General features: G+C 38.1%; 1 protein-coding gene across 2 annotated transcripts in view; it reads right to left on the bottom strand.

Moving 5' to 3' along the window:
* The window catches only part of ZFYVE9 (zinc finger FYVE-type containing 9), a 173,014-nt gene that overhangs the window by 117,713 nt on the left and 40,542 nt on the right, over nucleotides 1-14,759 (bottom strand). For both annotated transcript variants that reach the window (XM_081816939.1, XM_081816940.1), the window contains exon 2: nucleotides 1,267-1,372. The gene's annotated coding sequence lies outside the window, so the exon portion shown is untranslated. The remainder of the gene's footprint in view (nucleotides 1-1,266; nucleotides 1,373-14,759) is intronic.

Here is a 14,759-nt window from a genome sequence, read left to right as displayed (position 1 = left end):
TCCATGTACCAAACATTACTGAGCATCTACTATGTTCCAGGCACTGTCCTAGTCATTAGATTACAATGACAAATAAGACAATGTCCCTGACCTAACAGTGCCTAATGTCTCATAGGGGAGATGGATGAGTAAACTTAAAATATAAAACACTGTGTCAACTGATATATGCACTGAGTGCTACGAAGCCAAGGAAGAGGTGAAGCTAAATCAGACTGAGGCGTGGGTGTATTTCTGAGCTACTATGACAAATATTCTAATAACTGATTACCCCTTATTATTTACTATTTATTATTGTTGATAGTTTTTGCAGTGGGTTGAAAACTTCCTAAAGAGGTAATTAATGCCTGAAGAATAAGATTTTGCCCAGTAAAGGCAGAAAAGGGCACTCCCTTCACACACCCTCACATGAGGTAGCTAGGGTACAAGAAATACTCTTCCAGCTGCAGGCCCAAACGTTTTGATGGGGAAGGCACTACTGAGTGCCACTCCGCTCCACTCTCAACTGAAGAGAGAAAGAGCTCAGTCTCCTATCACACACTGTCAGGCTCATCCCTCTATCCTCAAAGCTTACATGAAAAATCAAAGAACTCAACCAGAGTATGCAACATGCCATTAGTGAATGGCATAATCAGTTTCTGAAACTAATCTCACCCACATACCCTCCACCCTCACCACCATTTTCTACCCCTTCAGTAATTGTAAGCCCTGAAAGAAATCACATGATTTCTAGTCAGGAAAAAAAAATCAATGATTCCTGCTCTACAAGAATTAGTAAAATACTTCCAATTTTCTGCTGGAAATTATTGCTCTTCACAATTAGTCTAAAAATACAAAGTAAAATAATTTAATTAAATCTATATTTCTGATTCCCTGCCCCCAAATTAGCTTTAATTGTTTAACTCTTACATGATGACTAAGAAATAGAAATAAGATTAATTGGATTTTTTTTCTCTTAACAATATTGCTCAAATCCATGTTCTTTTTCATGCTGAAATTACCTTTCTATCCTCAAAGTGGAAGTTGACTCCAAAAGGAAAAAGCCAAGCACTGGCAGGAGAAATTAGAATTTTTGACATAATTCAACAGTTATTTAAAAATACCCTTTGCTCTGGATTTAAGTCTTTTTTTAAAACCACACTCCTGATTTAACAAGAGACAATGTTAAAAATGAAGCCAGCAGCATACATACATGAGCATTATTTTCTATAGACTTAGTTGTTTTCTTAAATTCAATCTCTAATAGAAACAGAACACTGGTTTTCTTACCTTTTTCCCTTTACACACGTGATAAGGAACAGACCTCCCTGTGCTTACTCATGATGCTTGCCGCACCACCAGCCAGTCCTGCTGATTCAGTATGCTCTGTTTGATCCTAAAGAAAAAAAAAAACACATTGCTCATTACATTTGCTAAAGCAGTAAGTCCTAATTTTCTTCATATAAACCTATCATAGTCAAACAAATGAAAGCTATGGGCTTAAATAATAAATTACATCTTCAGAATCAAAGACCTGGCCAGCATGAAATGTAGCAGACACATTTTATTGTGTAAGAAGGCCAAAAGTTAAACATTTCAATAACAGTTAAGAATTTTTTTAACATTTCTTATTTTCTTTTTTTTTTTTAAAGATTTTATTTATTTATTCAACAGAAGGAGTGACAGAGTACAAGCAGGGGGAGCAGTAGAGGGAGAGGGAGAAGCAGACTTCCCGCTGAGCAGGAAGCCTGACATGGGGCTCGATCCTAGGACCCTGGGATCATGACCAGAGCTGAAGGCAGATGCTTAACCATCTGAGCCACCCAAACGCCCCTAACATTTCTTATTTTCAATGGAAAATACGAAGTGAAACACCAAAGGCAGGCACTTTCTTCCCAATGGTTTTAACTATGTTAATTCACAAAAATACCACTTATTTTGTATTACAATAGGCCCTCCAAGAATCCAAAGCTAGTAAAACTGCTACTTCACTAGAATGTGGGATTTTTTTTTTTCCTGTCCACCCCCCCATACGGAATCCTTAAACTGAGATTCAGAGGCTTCCCGTTGAGATTTTTATTGCCAAACAACCTTTTTTCCTCCAAATGGAATCTTTTATGATTCCAGTCCTCTTCCACTGTTTAGAAGCAATGGATCTATTAGCCCAATATTAACCTTTACTGTCAGGGGTATGCAAAAAACAAAGCTGCCAAAGCTTCCTCAAATGTTATTTCCTTCTTCTGAATATATGACAATATCCATGAAGTTACAGTAGTCCAATTTAAATACCTCTGAAGCCGCTCAGAGATAACCTGAAACTCTTTAAGAGCCTAATTTAGCCTTGAACAAGATTAGTAATTGTAATCAGAATAAAATAAGAATGTCACATTATCTTGGTGCCTGCGTGGCTCGGTTGGTTGGGCAACTGCCTTCGGCTCAGGTCATGATCCTGGAGTCCCGGGATCGAGTCCCACATCAGGCTCCCTGCTCAGCGGGGAGTCTGTTTCTCCCTCTGACCCTCCCCCCTCTCATGTGCGCTCCCTCTCTCATTCTCTCTCAAATAAATAAACAAATCTTAAAAAAAAAAATCTCACATTATCCATATAAAATACCTAACATATAATCACAGCATTTTCAGAACAGGAAAGTATCTTAGATATGATCTAATGAACATCACTTAATTTTAAAGATAATAGGCACTAAAATAAATTTTCCTGGCATTATTGCAAATATAATTCACTATCTGATGTGAAAATGATGTACTTACTAAAAAATAAGAGAATAAGGAAAAAGCTAAAATTCAAGTTTCCAGAGACCAATAAAAAATATGGAAGGGGGGCACCTGGGTGGCTCAGGTCATGATCCCAGGGTCCTGGGATCGAGCCCCGAATCGGGCTCCGCATCGGGCTCCCTGCTCAGCGGGAAGCCTGCTTCTCCCTCTCACACTCCCCCTGCTTGTGTTCCCTCTCGCTCTGTCTCTCTCTCTGTCAAATAAATAAATAAAATCTTTAAAAAAAAAATATGGAATGGGGCGCCTGGGTGGCTCGGATGGTTAAGCGTCTGCCTTCGGCTCAGGTCATGATCTCAGGGTCCTGGGATCGAGTCCCGCATCGGGCTCCCTACTCCTTGGGAGCCTGCTTCTCCCTCTGCCTCTCTCTCTCTCTCTCTCTCTCTGTCTGTCATGAATAAATAAATAAAATCTTTAAAAAAAAATATATGGAATGAAAATCACTGGTGAAAGATTTTCCTATCTTGAGAACTTGAAAAAAATATGTATTTGTTACATTTTCTAAATGAGAGGTGCTGTTGATACCAAGAAACAGGCTTACATCTACCAAATAAGGAATTAATCATATCAGAAATAGGAAATGGCTATATGAGGTAGAAGTACCAAGGTCAAAATGAATAAGGCAAAAGTAAGGTCCTCACCTCTAATTAAACTATTTAACTGAAGATTTTTTTTAATAAATAAAATTAATTCTACAGATTCAAAGTCAAATCCTGTATGTCTGTATCTATTTTGATGTATGAGGCAAGTCCAATAATATTATGTAACTGTCTCAAACATCACAGGTTTTTCTTCTGGAATTTTATCCCTCTGACCTTTAGCCTCAGCTGGCAAAGCCTTGAGTCTGATTAAATCCAACTGCCTACCTAACTCCATACGTTCCCCCAAGAAGCTTAAATGTGTCTAGAGGAAAATCATACAAGGAGGAGACTGCTCTCAACTTTACATTTGTGACTTCACACTACATTTCCCTTAGTCAATCTACTTTCAACACTACCTCATTCCTAACTTTTGATATACCTGGAATCCCTTAACTCAAAGCTTTCATAATTCAATTCTTCCAAAAAATAAACCTTTAAGTTTCCTGCAGGACAAAGAATAACATTACTTGGCTACATAAACTAGGGTAGAATACCAGCATATCTAACCACTCCTTGTACAGACTTCCAACCAATTTCTTTTTCAGCACTACATCTCACCTAAGCCTTTAGAGATTCCTAGAGCCTCCACAAGTTTCTCTAAGGTTCTGTGGGGGTGTAGACTTGCTTCTCATCACATCTCTCTCCACAATTTATTACTTCTTTAGTTCTAAAACTTATATTTTACTTTTTCCATTCATTGAAACCTCCCATCCAATGTTGTTTCCTTTTCTGTTGTTTCTTCCTGTCGTTCAGTGGAGTTTTAGGGAAGAAAGAAAATAAGTGTGTGGGGGAGGGGGATCAATCCATCCTATTTAGCCACAAGTCTCCATTCTTATCTTTGAGAACTAACACATAATGGAATATAATATGGTATTCTTTCTTATTTTTTAAAAATATTTTATTTATTTATTTGTTCGGGGCGGGGGGCACAAGCAGACAGAACAGCAGGCAGAGGGAGAAGCAGGCTCCCTGCTGAGGAAGGAGCCCAATGCGGGACTCGATCCCAGGACCCTGGGATCATGACATGAGCTTAAGGCAGACTGAGCCACCCAGGCGTCCCAATATGGTATTCTTTCTTAAAAGTAGACTTAAAAGTTGCCAATGCCCTAACAAATAAATTGAGAAATAGTTTAGAAAAACAAAGGGGAAGACAGATAAATAGACAAGCAACAAGTAGTGCCTCCCTCACCTCAACATAAAAACATGCTTTCCAGATAAGAGACAGTAATCTCGTACTTTTTGCCCCGAATGAGCACTTTACGGTAGAGCCTTATCATCGCCTTTTGGCATTATGGAATTGCTTTTTGGAAGGAACAAAAGAAATTTAGTAACAAGATAGATATACGACATAAAATACAGTATAAAACGTTGTGTTTTTTTTTCCCGAGATTTTATTTACTTATTTGACAGAGAGAGAGAGAGAGACAGCGAGAGAGGGAACACAAGCAGGGCGAGTGGGAGAGGGAGCCCGATGCGGGGCTCGATCCCAGGACCCAGGGATCATGACCTGAGCTGAAGGCAGACACTTAACAACTGAGCCACCCAGGCACCCCTAAAATGTTTTAAATATAGTTCAAGATACAAGGAAAAAAATTTTCACAGAAGGCCTTCAAGATTCTGCTCAATGTCACCTCCTAATGTGAAATTAATAATCACTTAGTTCTCTAAGCTCTCATAATACATTTATATCTACAACACATTTCACATTACATGGTAATTTCTCCCTTTACAATCTGTTGCACTCCACTAAACGATACGCCACTCAAGGCAGGAAACCCTTTGTTCATCCTTTTATCCCAAGACCCCAACAGTGTTTATCACATATAGTAGGTATTCAAAATATCCAGGATGATTTAATTAAGTATAGCATATAACACATCTCCCATGACAAGTGGGACAAATAAATAGCTCCTAAATGCATCTCCCTCCTTCTATTTCTACAACTGCCTTATTTTAAGCCCTCATCAGTTCTTACCTTATCCCCCTCCTATCTCACCTACTTAACGGACACACCTCTGGATGTCAGCGATGGGTCTTCATTTGTTACCACAAATACTACCCAGATTGACTGTGCTTTTCTAGCTAATGAATATATCCCCTTAATCTCTTCCCCCAAGAATGAAGTATAGTTTTTAGTATGGCAATAGAGATTCTTTCAGAACTTGGTCTCTGCCTCTTTTCCAAACTGTTCTCCCACTACTTTCCTAAGCTCCATTCATACAAAATACCCATATTTCTTGTGAGATGCTTTATCATGCTTTTCTATCATTGCATGTTCTGTGCCTATATTGAGACACTTTTGCCACTCTTCTTTGCCTAGCTAATTTTCATTACCCAAGTTTCAACTCAAACTCACTCTCAACTCAACCTGGGAAACCTTCCCTGATTCTCTACAGGCTGTTCTAGAAGAGTCATCCTATACTCATGTCATGTCTTCTCTCTACAAATGGCAGCACTTACCAAATTAATTTACATTATCAGTATGCCTGTATACCTCCCCACTGAACTGTCAGTTCATTGAGAACAATGAGTATGTCTTCATTCTCTGTAACCCAGGGCATAGTACAGAGTGTTCAAGAAATGTTTCACAAAAAGATAAATCAAATGAGGTTAATGAAGTCCATATTTAAGTAATCAACTTCATGATGAAGCTTTCTTCCACCCTGATAAATATTTGTGAATGTGTGTGTTGTAGGAGAAAGGGACAGTAAGCAAAACATGTGAGAAACAAAAACAGAGATTTCTCTAGTGGAAGAGAAAAAAAAAAAAGTGACAAGGATTTAAATAATTGGTTGGGGTTTTTTTGTTTTGTTTTTTTTTAAGTAGGCTTCACAGCCATCATGGGGCCTGAACTCATGACCTGGAGATCAAGAATCCTATGCTCCACTGACTGAGCCAATCAAGCACAATAATTGGGAAATTTTATCATTATTAATACAGGCACTTTGATGTATTACATTCTAGAGATTTACCTTAAGGAAATAATTGGATAAATATAAAAAATATGGAATAACTGTTAGATTGATGTTAAAATAGTAAAATATAGGGAAAAATCTAAATGTCAATTGAAAGGAGCCATTTATAAAATGGTACAAATGGTAAGATTCCATATTTGGGGAAAACTTAAAAGTTCTTTTTAAAAAAAAATATTTTAAGTAATCTCCACACCCAATATAGGGCTCAAACCTACAACCCCAAGATCAAGAGTTGCATACTGCACTGACTGAGCCAGCCAGGTGCCTCAAAACTTAAAAGTCTTAAGAAACATACACCAAAATATAATAAAGAATCTCTTGGTAGTGTTTGGGTGATTTACATTTTTTTCAATCTTCTATAGTCCTAATTTTTCTTGGAATGAATGTTTATTATTTGTTAATAACAGGAAAGAGAACTGAGGATACATGAATCTCAATTAATAAAAACCCAAACTAGGGGTGCCTGGGTGGCTCAGTCAGTTAAGCATCCAACTCTTGGTTTTGGCTTAGGTCGTGATTTCAGGGTCCTAAGACGGAGCCCCACATCAGGCTCCAGGCTCAGCATAAAATTCTTTCCCTTTCCCTCTCCATCTCCCTTTGTTCCTTCCCCTCTGCTCCTCTCCCTGGCTCTCGCTCTAAAATAAATAAAATTAAAAAAAAAAAAAATCCCAAGCTACTTAAATTTTTACTTTCGAATATGAAAACTGAAAAAGGAAGGAAACAGGAAAGACAAGGATTTTAAAAGATTATCTCCCTGGGATATATAACAGAAGATTAAAATTTTAATTATTTATGGGGAAAGAGAAAGAAGAATCATCTAAAATTTAAAAACTAAGATTTTTTTTTAAATAAACCTATAAGGAAAATGACAGGAATAAAGATGATGTTTAAAATATAAAATGCAAGCGATTTATAAGAATCTCTGATGTGGACATGTTTATAACAGAAGAGATTTATGAAGGTAATACAGATCTTTCTCAACTTATGATGGAATTATGTCCCAATAAACCAAACGCAGGTTGAGAATATCATTAAGTCTAAAACACATTTAATACACCTAACCTACCAAATATCATAGCTTAGCCTAGCTTACCTTAAACGTGCTCAGAACACTTACATTAGCCTACAGCTGGGCAAAATCATCTAACAGCTTATTTTATAATAAAGTGTTGCATATCTCATGTAATTCAGTGCATATCATACTGAAAGTAAAAAACAGAATGGGTGTATGGGTACAGAATGGTTTTAAGTGTATTAGCTCTTTACCCTTGCAATTACATGGCTGCCTGGGAGCCATGGCTCACTGCCGCTGTCCAGAATCACAAGACAGTATCACAGCACACATCACTAGCCTAGGAAGAAATCAAAATTCACAATTTGATGTATGGTTTCTACTGAATGTGTACAGCTTTTGCATGATCCTAAAGTCTAAAAAATCATAAAGTCAAACCATTGTTAAATAGGGAACAATCTGTAATTTCCACAATCCTGGCCTCGGATTAAAAAAAAAAAAAGAATAAGAAAACAAGAAGGATAAACTAGAAAACATTCTCAGTTAAATATTGTTTCCTATCTTGGCTCTGATTAATACTTTTTACCACAGAACAAAGTCAGTATCTGCTTAGTAACCAAACTTCTTAACATTTTCACCAGTAAGTCTAACAGGGAGTTAAACTCAGTATGTACAAAATTGCATTCAATCTTCCAAAGTCATTTTCTTTGTTTCTTATCCTAGTGCAGACAAGACTCTTAATTTAGGTGTGGCAAATTATATTTGCAAAGATATCTGCTCCAGTACCTGCCATTCCACATGATCTTCTTACAAGAGTGGTGAAATTTATGTCCCCTTCCTCTAAACATGGGCAGAACTTCATGATTACCTCAACAAATAGAGCAAAACAGAAAGAATACTACATAACTTTTAAAGCTAGGTAAAAGGTAACAGTTTTTTGGGATACTCACTCTTGAAATCCAATTATGCTAGAGAGACCACATGGAAAGGCCATATGTAGGTGATTTTGCCCATGAACCTTTACATATTTGAATGAGCAAGCCTCAAGATGAGCAAGCCTCAAGCAACACCCAGTCACTGTCTGGCTACAGCTTCATGAAAACCCTAAGTGAGAACCATCTAGCTGAGCCCAGCCAATTCCTAACCAGAAGAGATAATAATTAAAGTTTTAAGCCACTATGGTTTGGTGTAATTTATTACATAGGAATAGATACATGCAACAGGTTAGTAATTTGATACTCTTTTTTTTTTTTTAAGGGAAGAAGGGGCAGAGGGAGAAGAAGAGAGAGAATCTTAAGCAGAGCCCAACATGGGGCTCAATCTCATGACCGAGATCATGACCTGAGCCAAAATCAAGAGCTGGACGCTTAACCAAATAAGCCACCCAGGCACCCCAATTTGATACTCTTTAATCCAATCTTATATAAATATTCTAAAGGAAAGGGTAAGAATCATAAAAGGGACAGGCAAAAAAGAAGATGCATTGATAGCCACCCCTCCTCTACTGAACTATTTAGCTCTGACTTCAAATTTGCATATCCCACTCAATAAAACCAGCCTTTGAGCTTCTTAGAGTACAGTTTAGGAACTATCTCATTATTCAAGCAAGAAGCTGGTGAGGGAGGGGATCTTACCTTCTTCTATGGAATCTTATCAAAGTTTTCCTCTAAACAACATACATTATTCTACTAAGAGTTCTGGTAAATGCATTTTTCATCTCATCAACTTCCCAGTGGCATTTTATAACTCCTTATAGATCAGCACCCTGAAACCCACCTAGTTAACCAATTCCTTAATGAGTCTATGTACCATTATCCACTCTGCTGACCAACTCAAAGCCTTGAATACCATTCTAGATACTATCCCTTCTCTCCCTTCTACCTCTACATTCAGTCTAACAAGTCTTATCAATATTGCCTTTTAAATCTCTCAAATCCATCCACTTCTCTCCATTTCCACTGCCATATCTCACATTTTTCTGTTGCCCAGATTTTTGTAAGATTCCTAACTATTCTCCTTGCCCCATTGTGTGTCCATCTAGCCTATTCTCTATGCAGATGCAAAACACAAATCTCATTATAATATTTTTGTACTTAACACCATTCAGGGGTACCTACTGCCCTTAGAATAAAGTCCATGCCTCTAAAACATAGTTCTGTTTGATTTGGTTTCTGCTTACTTCTCTAGTATGACACCTTCTCTCTATTCTCAGATTCTTATTCTATGCACTGGTCATCCTAATCAATAGAACTTTTATTTAATCTTGCCCATCTCTATTCCTCAAAACAGGCACTCATACTAATACATGCTATTATCTGGATGAACCTTGAAAATATTATTCTAGGGGCGCCTGGCTGCTCAGTCAGTTGGGCATCTGCCTTCAGCTCAGGTCGTAATTCCAGTGTCCTGGGATCAAGCCCCGCTTCAGGTTCCCTGCTCAGCAGGGAGTCTGCTTCTTCCCCTCCCATTCCCCCTGCTTGTGCTCTCTCTCTAACCTTGTCAAATAAATAAAAAAAATCTTTAAAAAAGAAAAGAAAATATTATGCTAAGTGAAAGAAGACAGTCACAAAAGACCACATACTGTATGGTTCTATTTATATGAAATGTCCAGAATAGGCAAATCCTTAAAGACAGAAAGTAGATAAGTGGTTGCCAGAAAATAGGAAGAGGAAAGAATAGGGAGTGACCACTAATGGGTACAGGGCTTCTTTTCAGTGTGGTAAAAATGTTCTGGGGGTGCCTGAGTGGCTCAGTTGGTTAAGCATCCAACTCTTGATTTCGGCTCAGGTCATGATCTCAGGGTTGTGAGATCGAGCCCCGAGTGTTTGATCTCCAGGCTGGGCGTGGAGCCTGCTTAAGATTTTCTCTCTCCCTCTCCTTCTACCCCCTCCCCCCTCCCTCTCTTAAAAAAAAAAGTTCTGGAATTAGATAATGGTAATGGTTGCACAACTCTGTGAATATGAAAACCACTGAATGTATACTTTAAAAGAATGAATTTTGTGGTATGTCAATAATATCTCAATAAAACTGTTATCAAAACAGGCCTCCATACATTATTTAGGCCTGGAATACTGTGCCCTTCCACTGTTACTTTACTAATTTTTACTTCTCCTCATCCTAGCCTACATATCACATCTTCTATGAAACCCTTCTGATCTAGGTCTCAAATAGGTGTCCCTTCTTTCTTGTATAGCTTTTACTTCCTTTATCATAGCACTTATCAACTGAATTATGAATTTTAAAAAACTGTTTATCTCTCTCTTCCAGGCTATTGAGGTTTTTCAGGATAGGGACTGCTTCTGTCTTACTTACCACTGTATTCATGATAGAGAGCACAGTATTTGGCACAGAGTAAGTGCTCACTAACCGTTTGTGATACACAGTAAAATAACTAAAGGACTCACTTTCAAAGCTAACTTTCAAAGCACTTCCACCTAGGAAATTTTTCCATACAAAGGATCCCAGAGTTGTGCTTAGACTGCTAAGGCTTGTATGTACCTACTATTTTGAAGTCTGTTAATGCCAATAAAATTATGAATTTGCATACTGAAGAACAGTTCAAACTTAAACTATGTTTTATCAAGGCTTTCTATCCATGATCATAATTCTTCAGACAGCTCCTATTAGTTTAGCAACTTATCTTTTTTTTTTAAACGTTTCATCCATTTATTTGAGAGAGAGAGAGAGCACAAGCAGGGGGAATGGCAGGCAGAGGGAGAAGCAGGCCCCCCACTGAGCAGGGAGCCCGATGTGGGACTCGATCCCAGGACCCTGGGATCATGACCTGAGAAGAAGGCAGACGCCCAAACAACTGAGCCACCTAGGCAGCCCACAACTTATCTTTTTTTTTTTTAAAGATTTTATTTATTTATTTGACACAGAGAGAGACAGAGACAGCTAGAGAGGGAACACAAGCAGGGCGAGCAGGAGAGGGAGAAGCAGGCTCCTGGCTGAGCAGAGAAACCAATGCGGGGCTCGATCCCAGGACCCTGGGATCATGACCTGAGCCGAAGGCAGATGCTAACAAATGAGCCACCCAGGTGCCCCACAACTTACCTTTTTAAAAGAAAAAGTGTGATTCAAGAGTATCTATGAATATGACAATGGAGTATCTAGCAAAACTGGGACTGGAATTTTTTAAATTTTTTTTTTTTTTTTTGCCTTATAGCCTTATAAGGAATCTTTTTTTTTTTTTTTACTATTTTTTCAATCTAAATTCAGTTAATTAACATATAGTGTATTATTAGTTTCAGAGGTAGAGTTCAGTGATTCATCAGTCTTAGATAACACCCAATGTTCATTACATCACATGCCCTCCTTAATTGTCCATGGGACTGGAATTTTAAATCAGCCATTACCAATACATAATAGACTTTCTTCTATGATGTTTAATCCAGACGAAACTTTTTTATGAGTAGTCAGTGGAATTTGGTAAAAGAGCACTGGTGCAGGGCTCTGGCAAATCCAGGTTTGAATTCATGCTCTAGCACTTAACAGCTAGGGCTGCTTTAAGCAAGTTACTTAACCTTTCCAAGTCTCAGTGTCTTTATATGAAAACTACGCTTTGCAGGATAGTTTTAATGATGAAAAAGAATGAGTTTATATAAAGTACCTCTTTATCCGATCTGCCATCTAATATATATGAGCTCAATAAATGGTAGCTATTATTTATCATCAAAAAGCTATCTGTGGGGGTGCCTGGGTGACTCAGCCGTTTAGCGTCTGCCTTCGGCTCAGGTCATGATCCCAGGGTCCTGGAATCGAGCCCCACATCGGGTTCCTTGCTCGGCAGGGAAGCCTGCTTCTCCCTCTCCCACTCCCCCTGCTTGTGTTCCCTCTCTCGCTGTCTCTCTCTCTCTGTCAAAAAATAAATAAAAATCTTTAAAAAAAAAAGTTGTGTGCAAGAATTACAAGAGAAAGGAAGAGTATGATTTGTACCATAACACCAATCAGTGTTTGTTTATACAATTAATAATCCATTGGGGCCACTGATCTTAAGTGATTAGCTCACCTGAACAATGAAAAGAAATACAAGAACAAAAAAGTAACCTGACAGTTAAACTTTCTGAAAAGGTTAAGTATATTTGATCCTTAAAAAAACCCCTTGAGGGGCGCCTGGGGGGCTCAGTTAAGCGTCTGCCTTTGGCTCATGTCATGATCCCAGGGTCCTGGGATCGAGCCCCACATCGGGTTCCCCCCTCAGTGGGGAGCCTGCTTCTCCCTCTCCCCACTGCTTGCGCTCTGTCAAATAAATAAAATCTTTAAAAAAAAAAAGAATTAAAAAAAAAAAACCTTTGAATATCAACACTCTCCCTCACAGTGGCAGAAAAAATAAATTCAATAATCTTTGGGAAGAGCTTTATTCCTGCAGATCAGACCAAAGTACATTAAGAGAGCAGGATCTGGAAGCTGACATTGTTGCTACCCAACATCACACAAGGCTTCAATTTCCAGGATATCAATCTGGCATCGTTCACAAACAGTGAATTCTCAGTCAAGAGCTTTTAGAATCAGGTAGTTGTTTTCATACAGTACACACTAAACAAAAAAGTGCAGTTTAACAAATATTTGGAAATGTGATAACACATGGGATGTATCAAATATACTGAAACTCTAAAACAGCAACCGATTTGAGATTAGCACTAAAACAAGGAACATGTATAATTTTCATCTCTGCAGTAGTAAAACTAAAGACCATAGAGATGAATTTGTGTAGATATGATAAAGGGCTGGAAACTATTCACATATACAACATCCCTACAGTAGCACATAGATTTTTGTTCCATGACTGGAACCATTAATTAACTCTATATTAGCCCCAGTTCATACCTTGAATTTCTAGATAGTACATATCTTTTAGATTATATTTGCCAAGAGAATTCCAGAATTGCCCACCTCTCACCCCAGGCCCACATGTAAATTTTTATTGCAAGATTAAATGCCATGTTCCAGGAACACTTATCAGCCTAACCAGTTTATTAACCAGGTGTGCACTCCTGATCTAAGCTGGATTAATTACATACCCTTCAACACTATTCCGGAGACATACAGCTGCAATACCTACCTTTGGATTCTGTGAAATATCCTGGTATCCTTATATAACTCTCCTTTTTTTCTTAAGCAAGCTTTAACTTGTAACAAGAGTCTTAACAAATATATCCCAACAGTTTGATATAAATTGAAACAATGTCAAAATCACAGTTTCAACCTTAATTGCATACCAAAAATTTCAAAGATCAGACACTAACTCAGATATTCCATAATCTACAAGTAGATAATAAATGAGAGACAAATTCATTAGAAGGAGGGTCTTATCTTTTGGATCATTCTAGGTAGCAGACTAACAGGGTGATACAATTTGTATACCACAACTACCATGCACCAAGAGTAATAATAAGAGTATATGTAAAACTGGATTGTGACTCACTACTAATCCAGTAACTATAAGTGATATATTTCACAAAATACCAACTACTGGAAAACTAGCCAAATTGGTAGGTTCTTAATACTTGCAGTAGGGGCACCGGGGTGGCTCAGTCATTAAGTGTCTGTCTTCGGCTCAGGTCATGATGTCAGAGCCCTGGGATCAAGTCCTGCATCGGGCTCCCTGCTAACTGGGAAGCCTGCTTCTCCCTCTCCTGCTCCCCCTGCCTGTGTTCCCTCTCTCACTGTGTCTCTGTCAAATAAATAAATAAAATCTTAGCCTGGTGATGGGTATCAAAGAGGGCACGTATTGAATGGCGCACTGAGTGCTATACGCAAACAATGAATCATGGAACACTACATCAAAAACTAATGATGTAATGTATGGTGATTAACATAAAATAAAATAAAAATTTAAAAAAATACTTGCAGTAAAACTAGATACTATGTATGTATGCTCTCATTTTGCCAACACTTTGGGAGCAGAGTATTCTGTATCTTGCTTTTAACAATGTCAAATTTAAGAAGAGGAAAACCTGAACTGTCTCAGCCAAAGCTTGGAACAACTGAGTTGGACGAAATAAGTCCATGCTAAAATTACTTATGCAAATTATGAATACCATGCATGATATTATTTAATGACGAGCTAAAGAGAATTTCTAACTATAGATCTCTCCCAGTTCTATCTTTGGCTCCCTTTTCTTCTAAAAGTCTTCATCTACCATCTCCATACAAATGACTCTCAGATTCTCTAACCCTCACCTCTCATTCAAATTCCAGGGCCACAGCTTCACCCATCTGATATACACTACTTCTCCACTGTATATTCCACTACACCTCAACTTTCAAATAGTGAACCCTTCACATTCAAAAGGAATACAATCTCAAAAGAGTTATGTACTCCCATTGTCTCCTCTTCACCTCCCACTCATGCCCCCCACTCT

Source organism: Leptonychotes weddellii, chromosome 4 (assembly GCF_054177405.1).
Source record: "Leptonychotes weddellii isolate Sample4059 chromosome 4, ASM5417740v2, whole genome shotgun sequence".
NCBI lineage: Eukaryota > Metazoa > Chordata > Mammalia > Carnivora > Phocidae > Leptonychotes > Leptonychotes weddellii.
This window is presented reverse-complemented; position numbering and strand designations above follow the sequence as displayed.